Source organism: Diadema antillarum, unplaced genomic scaffold (genome assembly GCF_040938485.1).
Source record: "Diadema antillarum isolate AM-2024a unplaced genomic scaffold, OU_Dant_1.0 scf00000117, whole genome shotgun sequence".
Lineage (NCBI taxonomy): Eukaryota > Metazoa > Echinodermata > Echinoidea > Diadematoida > Diadematidae > Diadema > Diadema antillarum.
The window spans coordinates 967,644-982,180 of NW_027271006.1; the positions used below are offsets into that span (position 1 = coordinate 967,644).

A 14,537-nucleotide genomic window follows, 5' to 3' on the forward strand; every position below is an offset into this window, starting at 1 on the left:
GAAGACAGAAAAAAAAAGTGTAAAACGTGGATCACTCATATGTAAGATAAAATACGTATCATTCAGAAACTATTCATGCAGCGAAAATATAGCTGTCAAATGTATAAAAAAAAACCTAGTAAGGATATTATTGTAACAAACAGTTACTATTTCAAAGTGCACGGTATCTGATACTAAGTTAACAATGTTACAATGTACAGACACTACTAATTAAACCGTGTATACGTATATACATAATTATGATGAAAGTAAACGCACATAGGACATACATCACCGAGACACACGAACTTGCCCACACACGTTTGAAATCTCATAAATACATCTATACAATCATCGTCATCGTCTACATCAATAGCTTTCTCTGCATGTATTCGATTTCTTCACTCCATCATAAGTATCAATCATCACCATCTCCCAAGCATCACTTTCTGATATAAAAATCGGTTTTACTCTCTAACTTTCTATTTCTTCCTCTGTATGTCTGTCTGTCTGTCTCTCACACACATACTCAGACACACCCTCTATTTATGTTTACATTAATTCCTAGTACTTCAAGCGCAGTTAACTGTCAGTATTTTCTTCTCCGTCTAACCTTTCCAGGTGATCAAAGGATGGATGACCAGAGGTGGTACGGAGGAGCCTACGAGGAGAGCAGACTCTTTCCTCGAGAGATTCGCCCTGGGAGGACCGCAGATGGAAGGAACACACAACATGTCCGGTGGAGGCACAACCGGAAATGGGTACGTTTACACAAGCCGTGTGCACACATACGCGTCTATGGTGGAAACCGAGGACCTGTTTTACCCACAAGAATTTTACCACATAACCGAGGACCTGTGTGTAAGTACGACTCCTGTCAACCGAGGACTCATTCGTATATTACCATTCAACCGAGGACTTATTACAATAATGCTAATTGAGGACCTACAAACATGTACCCCTGCATGCAAAAGCAGACCGTTTGGAATGGTCTGCAAAGCGAGGACGTCCTCGGTTTTCTGTGCGTCCTAGGTTTAAATGTAAAGTTCGTGTGTGTGTCCTCGTTTTTCACCATGGATAAGTGCACAAGCCTTTCTCGACTGTATCCCCCTTTTCTTCCTCCTCTTCATCCCCCTCCTCTTCGTCCTCGTCCCCACCCCCCTCCTCCTCATCCCCCTCCTCTTCGTCCTCGTCCCCCCCCCCCCCTCCCTCCTCCTCCTCCTCCCCCATCACCGCCTCTGTGATGTTGGATAATTTATTTACCACTGCTACTTCTAATTTCCCCTATTTTTCTCTATATACTAGAATTACCACCACCACACTGAAAAAGAGAGCTTATTTGGTGCCATCACTCCAGTAATATTTTTGAGATAATACATGTTTAATCATTCATTTCATGTGAGTATGCGAGTGTATTTGTACAGTTCTGTGTATAAGTGTAACTTTTTTTTTTCAAAATCAGAAAATAAGTATGAAGATGGAGAAAAAAAAAGAACAGGAAAGAAGCTGTGAAAAGGAACGAAAACGAATAGAAGGACGGTGTAGATATCTGGATATCCATGTCAACAAATTAAAGATATTGGAACGCCTGAAAACTGGCGGTGGGTGCCGAAGGAATTCTTTTCGATATTGAAAGAAATTTATCTAAGCTACACGTCTATATGAAAAGGTACATCATTCACAAAGCTGGTCATTCATGCAGTGACCGAGTTTGCATGTCCGATGGGTGTGTCTGCACGTTTTTCCGTTAATTCATGCCGTATTTGTGCGTCTAGATGTAATTTGGTCGACTATGCACTACGTCAAATAGGAGGCAGTGGTTAAAGATTTTCAGATATGCAGCCGCCACGATGAATTCAAAAAAAGAAATGTTGAATGGACGTATTCGTCGGTAGAGCTTTAAGCGCAGACTCGCAAAGCGCCTTATCTCTATATCTCATCAATGGATTTATCTGTGGTATCTGCATTATGGCGTGTCTGTTCACTGAGATTTTTTTTTCCTGGCATTATGCCTAATTGGAGTGTAGTTTCTTCGAATTAATAAGACTCGTATAACATAGATACAGAAAATCCTACACAAAAGGAACGAGTGAGAAAGAAGAAGAATGAAAAAGGAGGGGTTGTTTTGTCATAGGTTTTCCCATTCATTTTCAAACTTTTTTCATTTAATTTCGCAAATTTTTACTTCATTTTCGTCGCGGAATGTCGGGAATAGGCCAATCTAATTTCACATTCGTCTTCCGTCCTTCATTTTCAAATAGAGTTCATTCAATTTAGTCATTTGGCATACATTTTCGTCATTTACAGTTCAAATTCGTCAGTCTCACTCGCAGCACTCAAAACAGCAGGATCGATTTCGTCTTTTGTCAATCATTTTCGTTAAATTTTCATTCATATTCGTCTCATATCTCTATCCGATGTGATTTCCCAGTCATTCATGTATTCTTTTTTCTGTAACCGTTCACATTTACATTCAGGAGTTGACATACACACAAGTGTCCCCCCCCCCCCACACACACACACACAGAGAACCACAGATAGAGACACACACACAAGCAATCCGAGTACACACTGATACAAACAGACGTACCGTCTCGCATACGAAAACACTGACAAACGATTTCTAGGCAAACATGATGAAAGACAAAATTTTAAGTGTAGAATTGTATCCTGTTTAATGTCAAAGAATGGATAACATAATGTGTAAGGATACAATTTACTAGAGAGAGTAAAAATATGTCGGCTTAAAGTTGGTTCATCCTCAAAATAAAGAATCGACAACATCTGGCTAATTTGAATGAAAAATTCATGAAATTGTGTGAACAAACGAATTTGATCATCACATTCTGCGATCCGTCAGCGGGAAGGATGATTTGGAATAAAATTGACGATTTTGAATGCTATGTCTTCGAAAATGTTTGACGAAAAACGTATTACAATGACAATTGCCAAAATTGAGGTTAGGATTTGCGTTCCACGTGTTCTCGGGACGAAATTGAATAACAAATCTTTGAAATTAAATGACAAAAGTGCGAAAATAGATGGGAAAACCTATAATTTTAAAAAAAAAGATGTTAGTTGTAGTATTTGTGACAACATAGGACACTCATAATGCATTGCATCGTTAACACACACAATATCGAGATACCTGTGCAAACATTAGGTGTTTGACCTGCTGGGATTTATCTTTATAACCGTCTTATTTTTCAGGCATTACAACACCTCACTAGTAAATCCTAAAGAGTGTTATACTTAAGTAGTATTCCATGAAAAAGGTTGCGAAGCATTCATCATAAAAATGAATGAAAATGGATGTTAGATGTGTTAGAGAATAATAACGCAAAAATTATCTTCTGTGGAACCTGAAGTGATCGAGCTAAGTTAATACTATGAGTTACAAGTCGAAAGAACTACAGTGTTTGCCAGACTGATGCAGTAAATTTATTGAGATTTGACCAGCTTGTGGTTCAGTCGTATGAGGGGGATCTACTCTTTCTTCTCAAAACAAAACCCACTGAAAACTCAGGTCAAAATAGGGAAAAAAATCATGAAAATGGTCTTCACTCCTTCAGAGGATTAGAATGAAAGGTTCATCGCCGAAAAACAAAGACAAGAGCAGACAACACAAATAAAAAAGAAAAAACCTGCTGAGTTAACATTCCTAGTAACAGTACTGCGTGTAAGTCAGTATGGGGAGTCAGACATGTTCCGATTTCTCTGACGTTTAACAATATCGCGCATGCAAACTTCCCCATACGGCAGTTGCACGACATGTTTGATTGGGAGATTAAACAACATTGCGAGCAAATGCTCTTTCTTGTATAGTCCCCCTCAATATTACTGTTAGATCATGAGAATCGAAGCGTCGCAATACTAATCACCAGATCAGGAGGCAAATCACGTCTCTCCTCATGGACTCGCCTTCTCCCTTTCCTCCTCCAACGTGTATCGTTGCCTCGCTCTGTGTGTTGCCTGCCTATGCTTGTTGAAATTCTCGACGAGAGAGCTAAGACTCGGGGGAGACCGCCCGCGCGCGGGATGCGGTTGCCAAGCGACGCTTTATACAGCCATCTATGCTGATGTGGTATGATTGAATGCTGAGTGAGGCGTGGAGGAGGATTTATGGTTGGACGGGTATCTCTATGCACAGGACGCTCCAGGAAATCATGACAATGCAAAAAGCAGGATTTCCATTGCATCGTTAACACACACATATACACACCCATGCAAACATTAGGAGTTTTTGACAAACAGAACAGACCTCGTGTTGGGATTTATCTTTATAACTGTCTTATTTTTTCAGGCATTAAAACACCTCACTAGTAAATCTTACAGATACCTGTTATTTAAGTAGTATTCTATGAAAAAGATTGCGAGGCATTCATTATCAAAATGAATAAAATTGGATGTTAGATGTGTGGAAGAATATGAAAAAATCATCTTCTATTGAACCTAAAGAGATCGAGCTAAGTTAAAACTTGGAGTTACAAGTCATTTTTGTACATGCAAAATGCATTGAAGTAGGTGGAGAAGCATTAATTATCAAAATGAATAAAACTGGATATGTGGTGTGTTAAGTTTAAGTTAGTCATTTTGTGTGTGTGTGTGTGTGTGTGTGTGTGTGTGTGTGTGTGTGTGTGTGTGGGTGTGTGGGTGTGTGTGTGTGATTGCGGGGGAACAGGGTATTTCCTGCTCTGTTTATTGTGTTTCATGAACTCACTGATCCAAGTTACCAGTCGTGGGAAAATTTACTACTATTCCCCTCCTCGAGTTGTAAATCACATAAATTATAGGAGAAATCAATACCAAAACAAATATTGGATTTTCCACTGGTCGTCAACGGAATATTATCTAGTGTCACAATGGCAAAGAGTTGCTATGCAACCGGCTGACACTAATCTATGTCGATGTGCTGCGATTGTATACATACAGTGGACGGCAGGGAAGATATATTTTCGTCCGAGTAACCCGCGCTTTTATTCTTTCTGTTCTTACGCGAAGATCAATGCGATGACGTCATTGGCCTGGTCTGTGGTTGGGTTGGTTTAATTTTCATAATGTTGAGCCAGTCTTCCTGTGCTGAAGGCACTAAGGTCGCGCCTTTAATAGGCAGCGCTCAAATCTTTGGTCGCCATCTTCCTTTCAGCAGTGTCTATTATACGTCACACTGGGCTCATCCAGCTCAGCAGGGAGGCTTTTATTCCGTGTCTTGCCATGCTTACTTGCCGAATTCTAAGTTTTATTTTGATATTGAGAAGATGGAATGATCCAGTATGCAAGCACAGACACTTAATTGAGTCAACATCACTGAAAAAAAGGTCACATGTAAAAGAAAAAAAATGCTAGGGACATTACAATTAAACGAAGAACACAAGACGCAAAAAGTCGTTAAGTGGTTAAGACGTTTTGCTCCCCACACACAATGACTATATTCCACACATAAATCACACGCTCACACACAAATCTTTTCTTTGCGTCTTCCACATCAATCTACAACGTTCATCTTAATTTGAGAACAAAGCGATACACCGTATAAAATGCAAATACAAAATGAAAGCCTTGGATATGTGTATGAAAATAATTATGTTGTAGTGTATCCATAAAATCATCAGTATCATTAAGTGAATTTCTCTGTATGTTATGAGCAAATGTGTTTTTCTAATAACAAGCTGAAGCCATGGGTTGCTGACTATTAAAAATTATCCAGTTATATCAACTAATTCCTCTGCACTCATTATTTCAAATTGTGACATTCACTGTAGAATGTAAAAGGAACTTCGGGATCAAATCTGAACAGTACACTCTTAGATGTGTTATCATCTCAACCTTGTCTTCGGATACAAACTTGGTCATCAGTCTCAATGATTTACAATACCATTTTGATAAACACACATGCATGCACACACAACACACACAAACAAACACGAACAAAAAGAACTAGGTTGACATGAAACCGACAGGATATATACGTTAAGAACGTGATGATATAATAATTGTTTCTCTTCCTGCCATAAAGGTGAATGTGCCATTGAACAATTTCCATTAACTGTTCTTCCTTGAACTGTGTTGTGAAAATACTTCAGGTGCAAGTATCATTTTGCATGATTCCTAAACCTCAGAATTCTTCGGATTTTTTTTTTTTTTAATAGCATTACGATCAAAACTTAACATGAACTCATGAATGGTTTCACAAGTATTTCACAGCTTGAATCCCCAAATAATCGATGTTAAAACATACTCGATAAAAGACAAAGTCGCGTAAAAAACATAATAAATACATACAACTGTAAGAATACAGGGATAAGCGTTTGATAGCGTTTTCTTGTTACCCCCTGCGGCACGATACCATCCAATAGTGTGCACCATGCAGTAAATTGCCACAAATCCGCGATCTCGCAACGGACACTGTGCTGTGAGACACGCGCCGGTGTCTTCACTGGACAACGAATGCGTACGTGATATATAATCATCGCGATATTTTACTCGATCTTCGAATAGCCGAGGGCAATCTTTTTGCGCTGGGATTGGAATTGATTTTGGAAGAGCCTCGAGGACTGCTCTTTCACGAGGAGATGACAAGGCAAGTCTGCCGCATATTAATGATTAGGAAAGACCTCGAGAGTGCAGAACTGGGGGAAGAGAAACGCACGCACGAAATGGCCTGTACCATTCAGTGGTTGACTGCGGTTTTGATTCACAATCGTGTGCACTGGATTGCCATTTGTGGCAAGTATTTCACATAATATTGTCATGAATTTCATTAGAATCGAAATTATCCTCAAATGACAGTTACAATAAAACAACATTTTCATCAACTGTATTATCATTGACATGTATACTCTTCACTATTTCTATCTTATAAATGAAATTATCATTTTCAATAAGCCAGTTCGGAGTTAGCTTATTGGGAGGCTGGTACGAATGACCTTTCTTTCTTTTTTCTCAGTCGGTTAGGGGCACTTCACTCATTTTCAGAGCGACAAAACGCATTTAAGCTTTACGTAACAATCCATGCATGGGAATAATCAATCCTGTTCAAACAAAGAATGAAAAGACCAGATGAGCAGAATAATCTGTTAATTAACACTTTGGAAATCATTCATTTCACTGTTTTGCATTGTATGCTGTAACAATCTCTTTCCATTGATATTGCCAAATACCACTTTTGCTGTCAGGTGTATGCACTGGCAAACAGCATTTATAAGGGTTACATGAATGATCATTACGCTTATCCCAGTGAATTTAAAAACCAGCATGCCTGTTTGCACGATTGACCCTTTCTTGCTCATGCGCAAAGTGGAACTGCGAACTTGCTTATGCAACTATTGTATAGGTTTTCCCATCCATTTTCGCACTTTTGTCATTCAATTTCAAAGATTTATTATTCAATTTCGTCCCGAGAAGCACGTGGAACGCAAATCCTAACTTCAATTTCGTCAATTGTCATTGTAATTCGTTTTTCGTCAAACATTTTCGAAAACATAGCATTCAAAATTGTCAATTGTCATTCAAATTCATTCCTCCCTCTGACGGATCGCAGAATGTTAAGATCAAATTAGTTTTTGTTCACACAATTTCATGAATTTTTCATTCAAATTAGCCAGATGTTGTCGTATGCGAGACGGTACGTCTGTTTGTATCAGTGTGTACTCGGATTGCTTGTGTGTGTGTCTGTGTCTGTATGTGTGTGGGGGGGGGGGGGGGACACTTGTGTGTATGTTAACTCCTGAATGTAAAATGTGAACGGTTACAGCAAAAAAAAAAAATACATGAATGACTGGGAAATCACACCGGATATAGAGATAATGAGACGAATATGAATGAAAATTTAACGAAAATGATTGACAAAATCCTGCTGTTTTGAGTGCTGCGAGTGAGACTGACGAATTTGAACTGTAAATGACGAAAATGTATGCCAAATGACTAAATTGAATGGACTTTATTAGAAAATAAACGACGAAAAACTAATTTGAAAGTAAGATTGGCCTATTCCCGACATCCCGCGACGAAATTGAAGTAGAAATTTGTGAAATTTAATAAAAAAAGTTTGTAAATGAATGGCAAAACCTATAGTAATTTCAGACTATTTAGTATCCTTATGAATGAAAAAAAAACAACTTTATATAGAGTCGAAGTGATCCTTGTCTGGCTGAGAAGATATTTTTATACTGGTTTTTAGTTATATAGGTTTTAACTTTAGCTTTAAAGGTAGTTTCGTATTCACTTTGGTAAACATGACTTATATCAAGAAATGAATCTCACTTTTAAAGGAAAGCAAGCAAAGCAAAAAAGAAATGAAACAACAAATGTTACTTTGGCATCACCCTAGGGATATTGATATTCACTGATATTGCCGTATGAGAAAAAAAAAGGAGTTAGAAAGAGAGAGCACAATTGCATATAATACCTTGCCTTCACTTACATCATCGAAATAAAAGAATTAACAATTATATTCTAACTTCGGTCAATATCAAGCAACGCGCAGGGCTCGATGCTGACTGTAAACACCTAATTGGCGTATCATTCATTTCTTCTTTCCTATAATATGCTTTTTTGATTAAAAATATTAAGTTCACCAAAGAAGTCGGGGATATATAACTTCGGGGAAGTGGAACATTGACTAAAGGGAACGTCTACAAGGTATGATTATCATTGTCTCTTACAGGCAAAGCCGCGAGGTAGGTGGATTACGATAATGGTGGAAGGATTAGACTGAGAGACTGTTTACACTTTTTCTTCATACAGCTATAAAAGAAAAGTGTAGAGGACAGGACTGAACACTGTACATCGTATTTTTATGAGGGTATTCGATAGATGAAATAAAAACCAAGTTCTACAGTCTTTCCAGAGCTACCTCACTGCTGGGGAGTAAGTCTATTGTAGTCACCTGTAATGGTAAGCATTAAAGTGGAACTTAATTCTCACAGCCGTATAGAGAGAAGGTGCAGTACAATGACCTTTGGAAAATAACCACATCCCCTGTTGAAAACCTTGCTAGCACTCATTGTTATTCCTTGCCAAAAGCATAACTTTATGTCAGTCATGTACCTCATTCTGCACGTGACGCACAGTCATATCGACTTCAGCATTTTCGTCTATGATGAGTCGAGCATTCTATCCTTTATGTCTGGTATACTGTATGTCTTTGTCTCCGCAAAGTTTCTCTTTTTCTTTTTCTGTTTTGTCTGCCAGGGTAATTTTTTTTTTTTTTTTTTGGGGGGGGGGGGTCTCTTTCATCTTAATTTCATTTGTCATAATTCTACGGTTTAGTTCTAATGTATATCGTGTATCTATACATCAAGAAATTGACTCATTTTACGTGTTGTATAATGTAGAATTATATGTATGTGTACATATTATATTTGTGTGTGTGTCTGTGTGTGCACGCGCGTGAGCGAGCATGCGTCCACGTTCATGTACAATTTGTATAGGTGAACCGTGTAGAAATATGTTAGGCATATTTACAATATGCAAATCTTAATCACATCTTTATTTTGTAACTCTCACATTTGTAAAATATTCAATTTCAAATTCTATCTTAAATTTACTTCACTTCCGCTTCTGCCTCTAGCGACATCAGTGGTATAGGTGCCAGAATGATGCGATCTTAAAGTATACATAAAAAAATCAATGGTATAAGTCGATGAGTTACTGCATACTCCCTCATCTATATTGTGAGAATAACGTAGCAGTGCTCATTTCCAGGTGACCAAGGCTATTTTGAAAAATTGTCACTTTCAAAGCTTAATGCTGTAATAAACAAGCTAATACTGGTGCTAGCTAGATATCAGAGTTATCTTAAGCATCTTCTAATAAGGACCGCTTTCTTGTGCACTCTAGGTTACAAATTTATGTTTTATTCGTTCTGAACACTAAAAACAGTAAATAATCATGTCATGATGACCCAATGAGGCTGTCATAAAAAGTAATTTATGTCAGTAAAAAAACCTTAACCAGATCCTAACGTTTCAACATCCATATGACAAAGTAGACAAAGTAATGATCATGATGGTAACAAACGTTTGCCCGAGAAAGCAAACACCTGACTAAACTAGAAAAAGTTCTAATTTTCTGATTTATATCAGTCGAATAGGTTCACAGAAATGAGAATGAAACTTTACACCAACTCAATAATTTACAGCAGCTCATTGACATTCGGCAGGAATAAAACTACTAAAACGAAAGTATAGAAAATTAATAAAAAGATATCCTTGCTTTCTCATTTATGTCGGTTAAATAGGTTCACAGAAATAAGAATGTAACTTTACACCTACTCAACACTTTACATCAGCTCATCGACATTCGGCCGGAATAAAGCTAATAAAAAGAAAGTAGAATATTAATAAAAAGATATCTTCATTTTCAGATTTATATCGGTCAAGTAGGTTCACAGAAATAAGAATGGAACTTTACACCTACTCAACAATTTACATCAGCTCATCGCTATCTGGTGAAAATAAAACTACTAAAAAATGAAAAAAGAAAAGAAAAGAAAACCAAACAAACAACAGTATCATACTCAGTAAGCCCACATGCAGACGTCTAACTTCCCATTGCGGAATAGGCCAGGTGATGATAAGTCACAGAATAGGGATTTCCTGCATGGTTGCTGTGTTTCTTATATCGTAGCTTCTTCGTGATGCATAAGTTCTTCCACTTTGTCATAAAAACGAATAAATAAACAGAGAAAATAAGAAATATCTCAGATATTGCAAGAAAGCCTGAAACCAGACAAAATTTTTTGCTAATTTGTTTGTTTCTATTTGTTCGTTTGTTTGTTTTTTAATCGGTTTTGATTTGGAGCGGCTTCCAGGTGTGCAAGAGACCAGGTATTCAGTCACAAAAACAGATCAATGCTATGATCATTACATGTTTTCAATTTCAAAAACAGTCTTAGCCTTTGACTTCCTGGATATCTGGCTTCTGATCCCCCAAAACAAAGACTACTGATGGTATATAATTTGTCTAACTGTCTTATTTTGTAGTTTTCTCAACTTTAACTGAGTAAACTATTGCTGTGAGTTGGAGACGCATCTAGATTGCGAAGAGCTCGTGTGATTTCTACATAAAGTTAGTTGTTGACACATACAGATACTTACGCGAATACGATGCAAGAGGACCGAGAATTATAACATTGTTCACTTCCGACACGCGCGCTGGTCCTTGACAGCCATTCAGTTGTCATGGAAACGACTCACATCCTACGATGGTCCTCCGCTGGTGCATCATCGTGCGAGAATTGGCGCTGCGCCATCGGACGTGCATGCATGTGTACACTTGACCTTTAGTATTTTTCTCGAACTTTTGCCGAGTTGACGGAGCGGGAGTATGGCAAGCCTTTTTTACATTTAAAGTTAATTTCTGATATCACAAATTCCATTTTGTGATATCAAAAAATAAAATTTTTGATATCAAGAATTCAATTTGTGATATCAAGAATTAAATTTGTGATATCACAAATTCCCGTAAGTGTAGCACATGAACTTAATTTGTGATATCAAGAAATCGAATTTGTGATATCACAAAATCCATTCTTGATATCACAAATTCAATTTGTGATATCAGAAATTCGAATTTGTGATATCTAAAATTCAATTTGAGATATCACTAAATGAATTTGTGATATCAGAAATTCGAATTCTTGATATCAAAAATAGGTTTCACGTGAAAACCAATGGTAATTCGTGATATCACAAAATGATTTTTTGATATCACAAATTCGAATTTGTGATATCACGAAATAAATTTGTGATATCACTAATTTGAATTTGTGATATCAAGAATTCTTATTTGTGATATCACAAATGCGAATTTCTGATATCACAAATTCCATTTTGTGATATCACGAATTGAGTTATTGATATCACAAATTCGAATTTGTGATATCAGTAATTCACAGGGAATTCGAACGTTAGTTTTGCGCTGAAATTCAACTGTGAATTTGAGCGTTAGTTGAGCGCAGAAATACACGGGGAATTCGAGCGTTAGTTCAGTGCAGTAAATCCTTGTGAATTCGAGCGTTAGTTGAGCGCAGAAATACAAAGTGAATTCGAGCGTTAGTTTTGCGCTGAAATTCAACTGTGAATTCGAGCGTTAGTTGAGCGCAGAAATACACAGGGAATTCGAGCGTTAGTTCAGTGCAGTAAATCCCTGTGAATTCGAGCGTTAGTTGAGCGCAGAAATACAAAGTGAATTCGAGCGTTAGTTTTGCGCTGAAATTCAACTGTAAATTCGAGCGTTAGTTGAGCGCAGAAATACACAGGGATTTCGAGCGTTAGTTCAGTGCACTAAATCCCTGTGAATTCGAGCGTTAGTTGAGCGCAGAAATACAAAGTGAATTCGAGCGTTAGTTTTGCGCTGAAATTCAACTGTGAATTCGAGCGTTAGTTGAGGGCAGGAACACACAGGGATTTCGAGCGTTAGTTCAGTGCAGAAAATCGCTGTGAATTCGAGCATTAGTTTAGCGCAGAAATACAAAGTGAATTCGAGCGTTAGTTGAGCGCTGAAATACACAGGGAGTTCGAGCGTCAGTTTAGTGCAGAAACTCGCTGTGAATTCGAGCATTAGTTTAGCGCAGAAATACAAAGGGAATTCGAGGGTTAGTTTTGCCCTGGAATTCAACTGTGAATTCGAGCGGTTTTGTTTTGTTGTGTGTTCTTTTAGCGCAGAAATACACAGGGAATTGGAACATTACTTTTGAGCTGATATTCAGATGGAAGGTATACTACTGCTAACTTTTTTTAGAACAATGTTCAAAATACCAATAACTATATATGAGAGATTTACACATCCATCATTCCCTAAATAATCGTCAAGGTATATTCGATGAATTATTGATACAAATCAATTGTTTTGCAACATGTTATCATGAATTCAATGATACTATGTTCACTTAAGGCCTACATTTAATTCATCGTTTTGGTCCTCAAATTGTCATCTATTACCACATTATTGTGGATTATGATACATTTTTCATGTGGTAATCCCCTTTACAGTAAGACTCTTCCACCAAATCGATGATAACTATGTGCGGTTGTATGTGTATGTGTGTTATAAAAGCATATACCATGTGTTTGTATTGCGGAGGACCGACCGAGGGCAATCAACAATCTGGTCTGTGTATGTCAGCAGCGGAGAATATAGAGAGAGAGACTGTGAGTCATGCGGGGTGCGAGAGGGAGTCGTAAACTTGCCAATTTAATGTCCACCACTGGTGTCGGCTGGTGGTCACATAAAGCAACGTGTTTCTCCTAAAGACATTTTCTCACTCCTCAAAATCAGTCCTCCAAAACAAAGGGGTGTATCCATTAAGACCAATAGTGTTGGGTGTACAGTTTGCCTGCCCCACTATGTTTATGATTTTGTAAAATAATTTAAAGTGTAATCATATAGGCAAGTTTATTCAAGAATCAAAACTGGGGAGAACAAAACTGGAATGCACAAGCCCAAAAGTCTTCAGACCAGATCAAGAAGAGTGAAGATATCCAGATCTTATGAGGAGTTTATGCAGCAGTATCCATGGTAAACAAACAGTTAGAATTTGTAGTAAGAAAAAAACAGTGGTACGAAGGACTTCATTTTTGTTAATCTGCGCAATGAGAAATCTCTCTTATTAACCTCGGAGGACTAAGAGGGGGAGGTCGGGAGAGAGTATCTTTCACGTGACAGAGTAAAGAGAAACGCAAACAAAAGTTGTAAGTCAACCAGTCTCTGTCAAATCAGTGGCGAGAAATGGAGAAAAAAAAATATAATAATGCCTTTGAAGTAATTGACGACATATCAATAATGGCATTTTAGATATGTTGCTAAACGATTTATTTTCATCGATTCTTTTAAAACCAATTCCTAATCACTTTAAATGAAGACGAGTTGCCAAAACTCTTCATTTAGGTTTTTTTTTTTTTTTTTTGTAACTATCGTTATATACTATGAAAAGATAACACCTGAAATTCCATAGGAATATCTGCGCTAAACTAATGCTCGAATTCACAGTGTATTTCTGCGCTCAACTAACGCTCGAATTCATTGTTGAATTTCAGCGCAAAACTAATGCTCGAATTCCCTGTGTATTTCTGCGCTCAACTAACGCTCGAATTCACAGTTGGATTTCAGCGCAAAACTAATGCTCGAATTCCCTGTGTATTTCTGCGCTCAACTAACGCTCCAATTCACAGTTGAATTTCAGCGCAAAACTAATGCTCGAATTCCTTGTGTATTTCTGCTCTCAACTAACGCTCGAATTCACAGTTGAATTTCAGCGCAAAACTAATGCTCGAATTCCGTGTGTATTTCTGCGCTCAACTAACGCTCAAATTCCCGTTGGTTTTCTGCACTGAACTAAAGCTCGAATTCCCTGTGTATTTCTGCCCTCAACAAACGCTAGAATTTACGGTTGAATTTCAGCGCAAAACTAATGCTCGAAATCAAATTATTTCTTTGCGAAAGATATGTGCTGAAATTCCATGTAAATTAATGATATCACAAATTGGAATTAGTGATATCACAAAATGTATTTCTTGATATCAAGAATGTGATTTCGTGATATCTCGAATTGAATT

General features: G+C 37.6%; 1 pseudogene; it reads left to right on the forward strand.

The window, feature by feature from the left end:
* The window catches only part of LOC139719937 (cyclic nucleotide-gated channel alpha-3-like), a 59,168-nt pseudogene that overhangs the window by 14,742 nt on the left and 29,889 nt on the right, over window positions 1-14,537 (forward strand).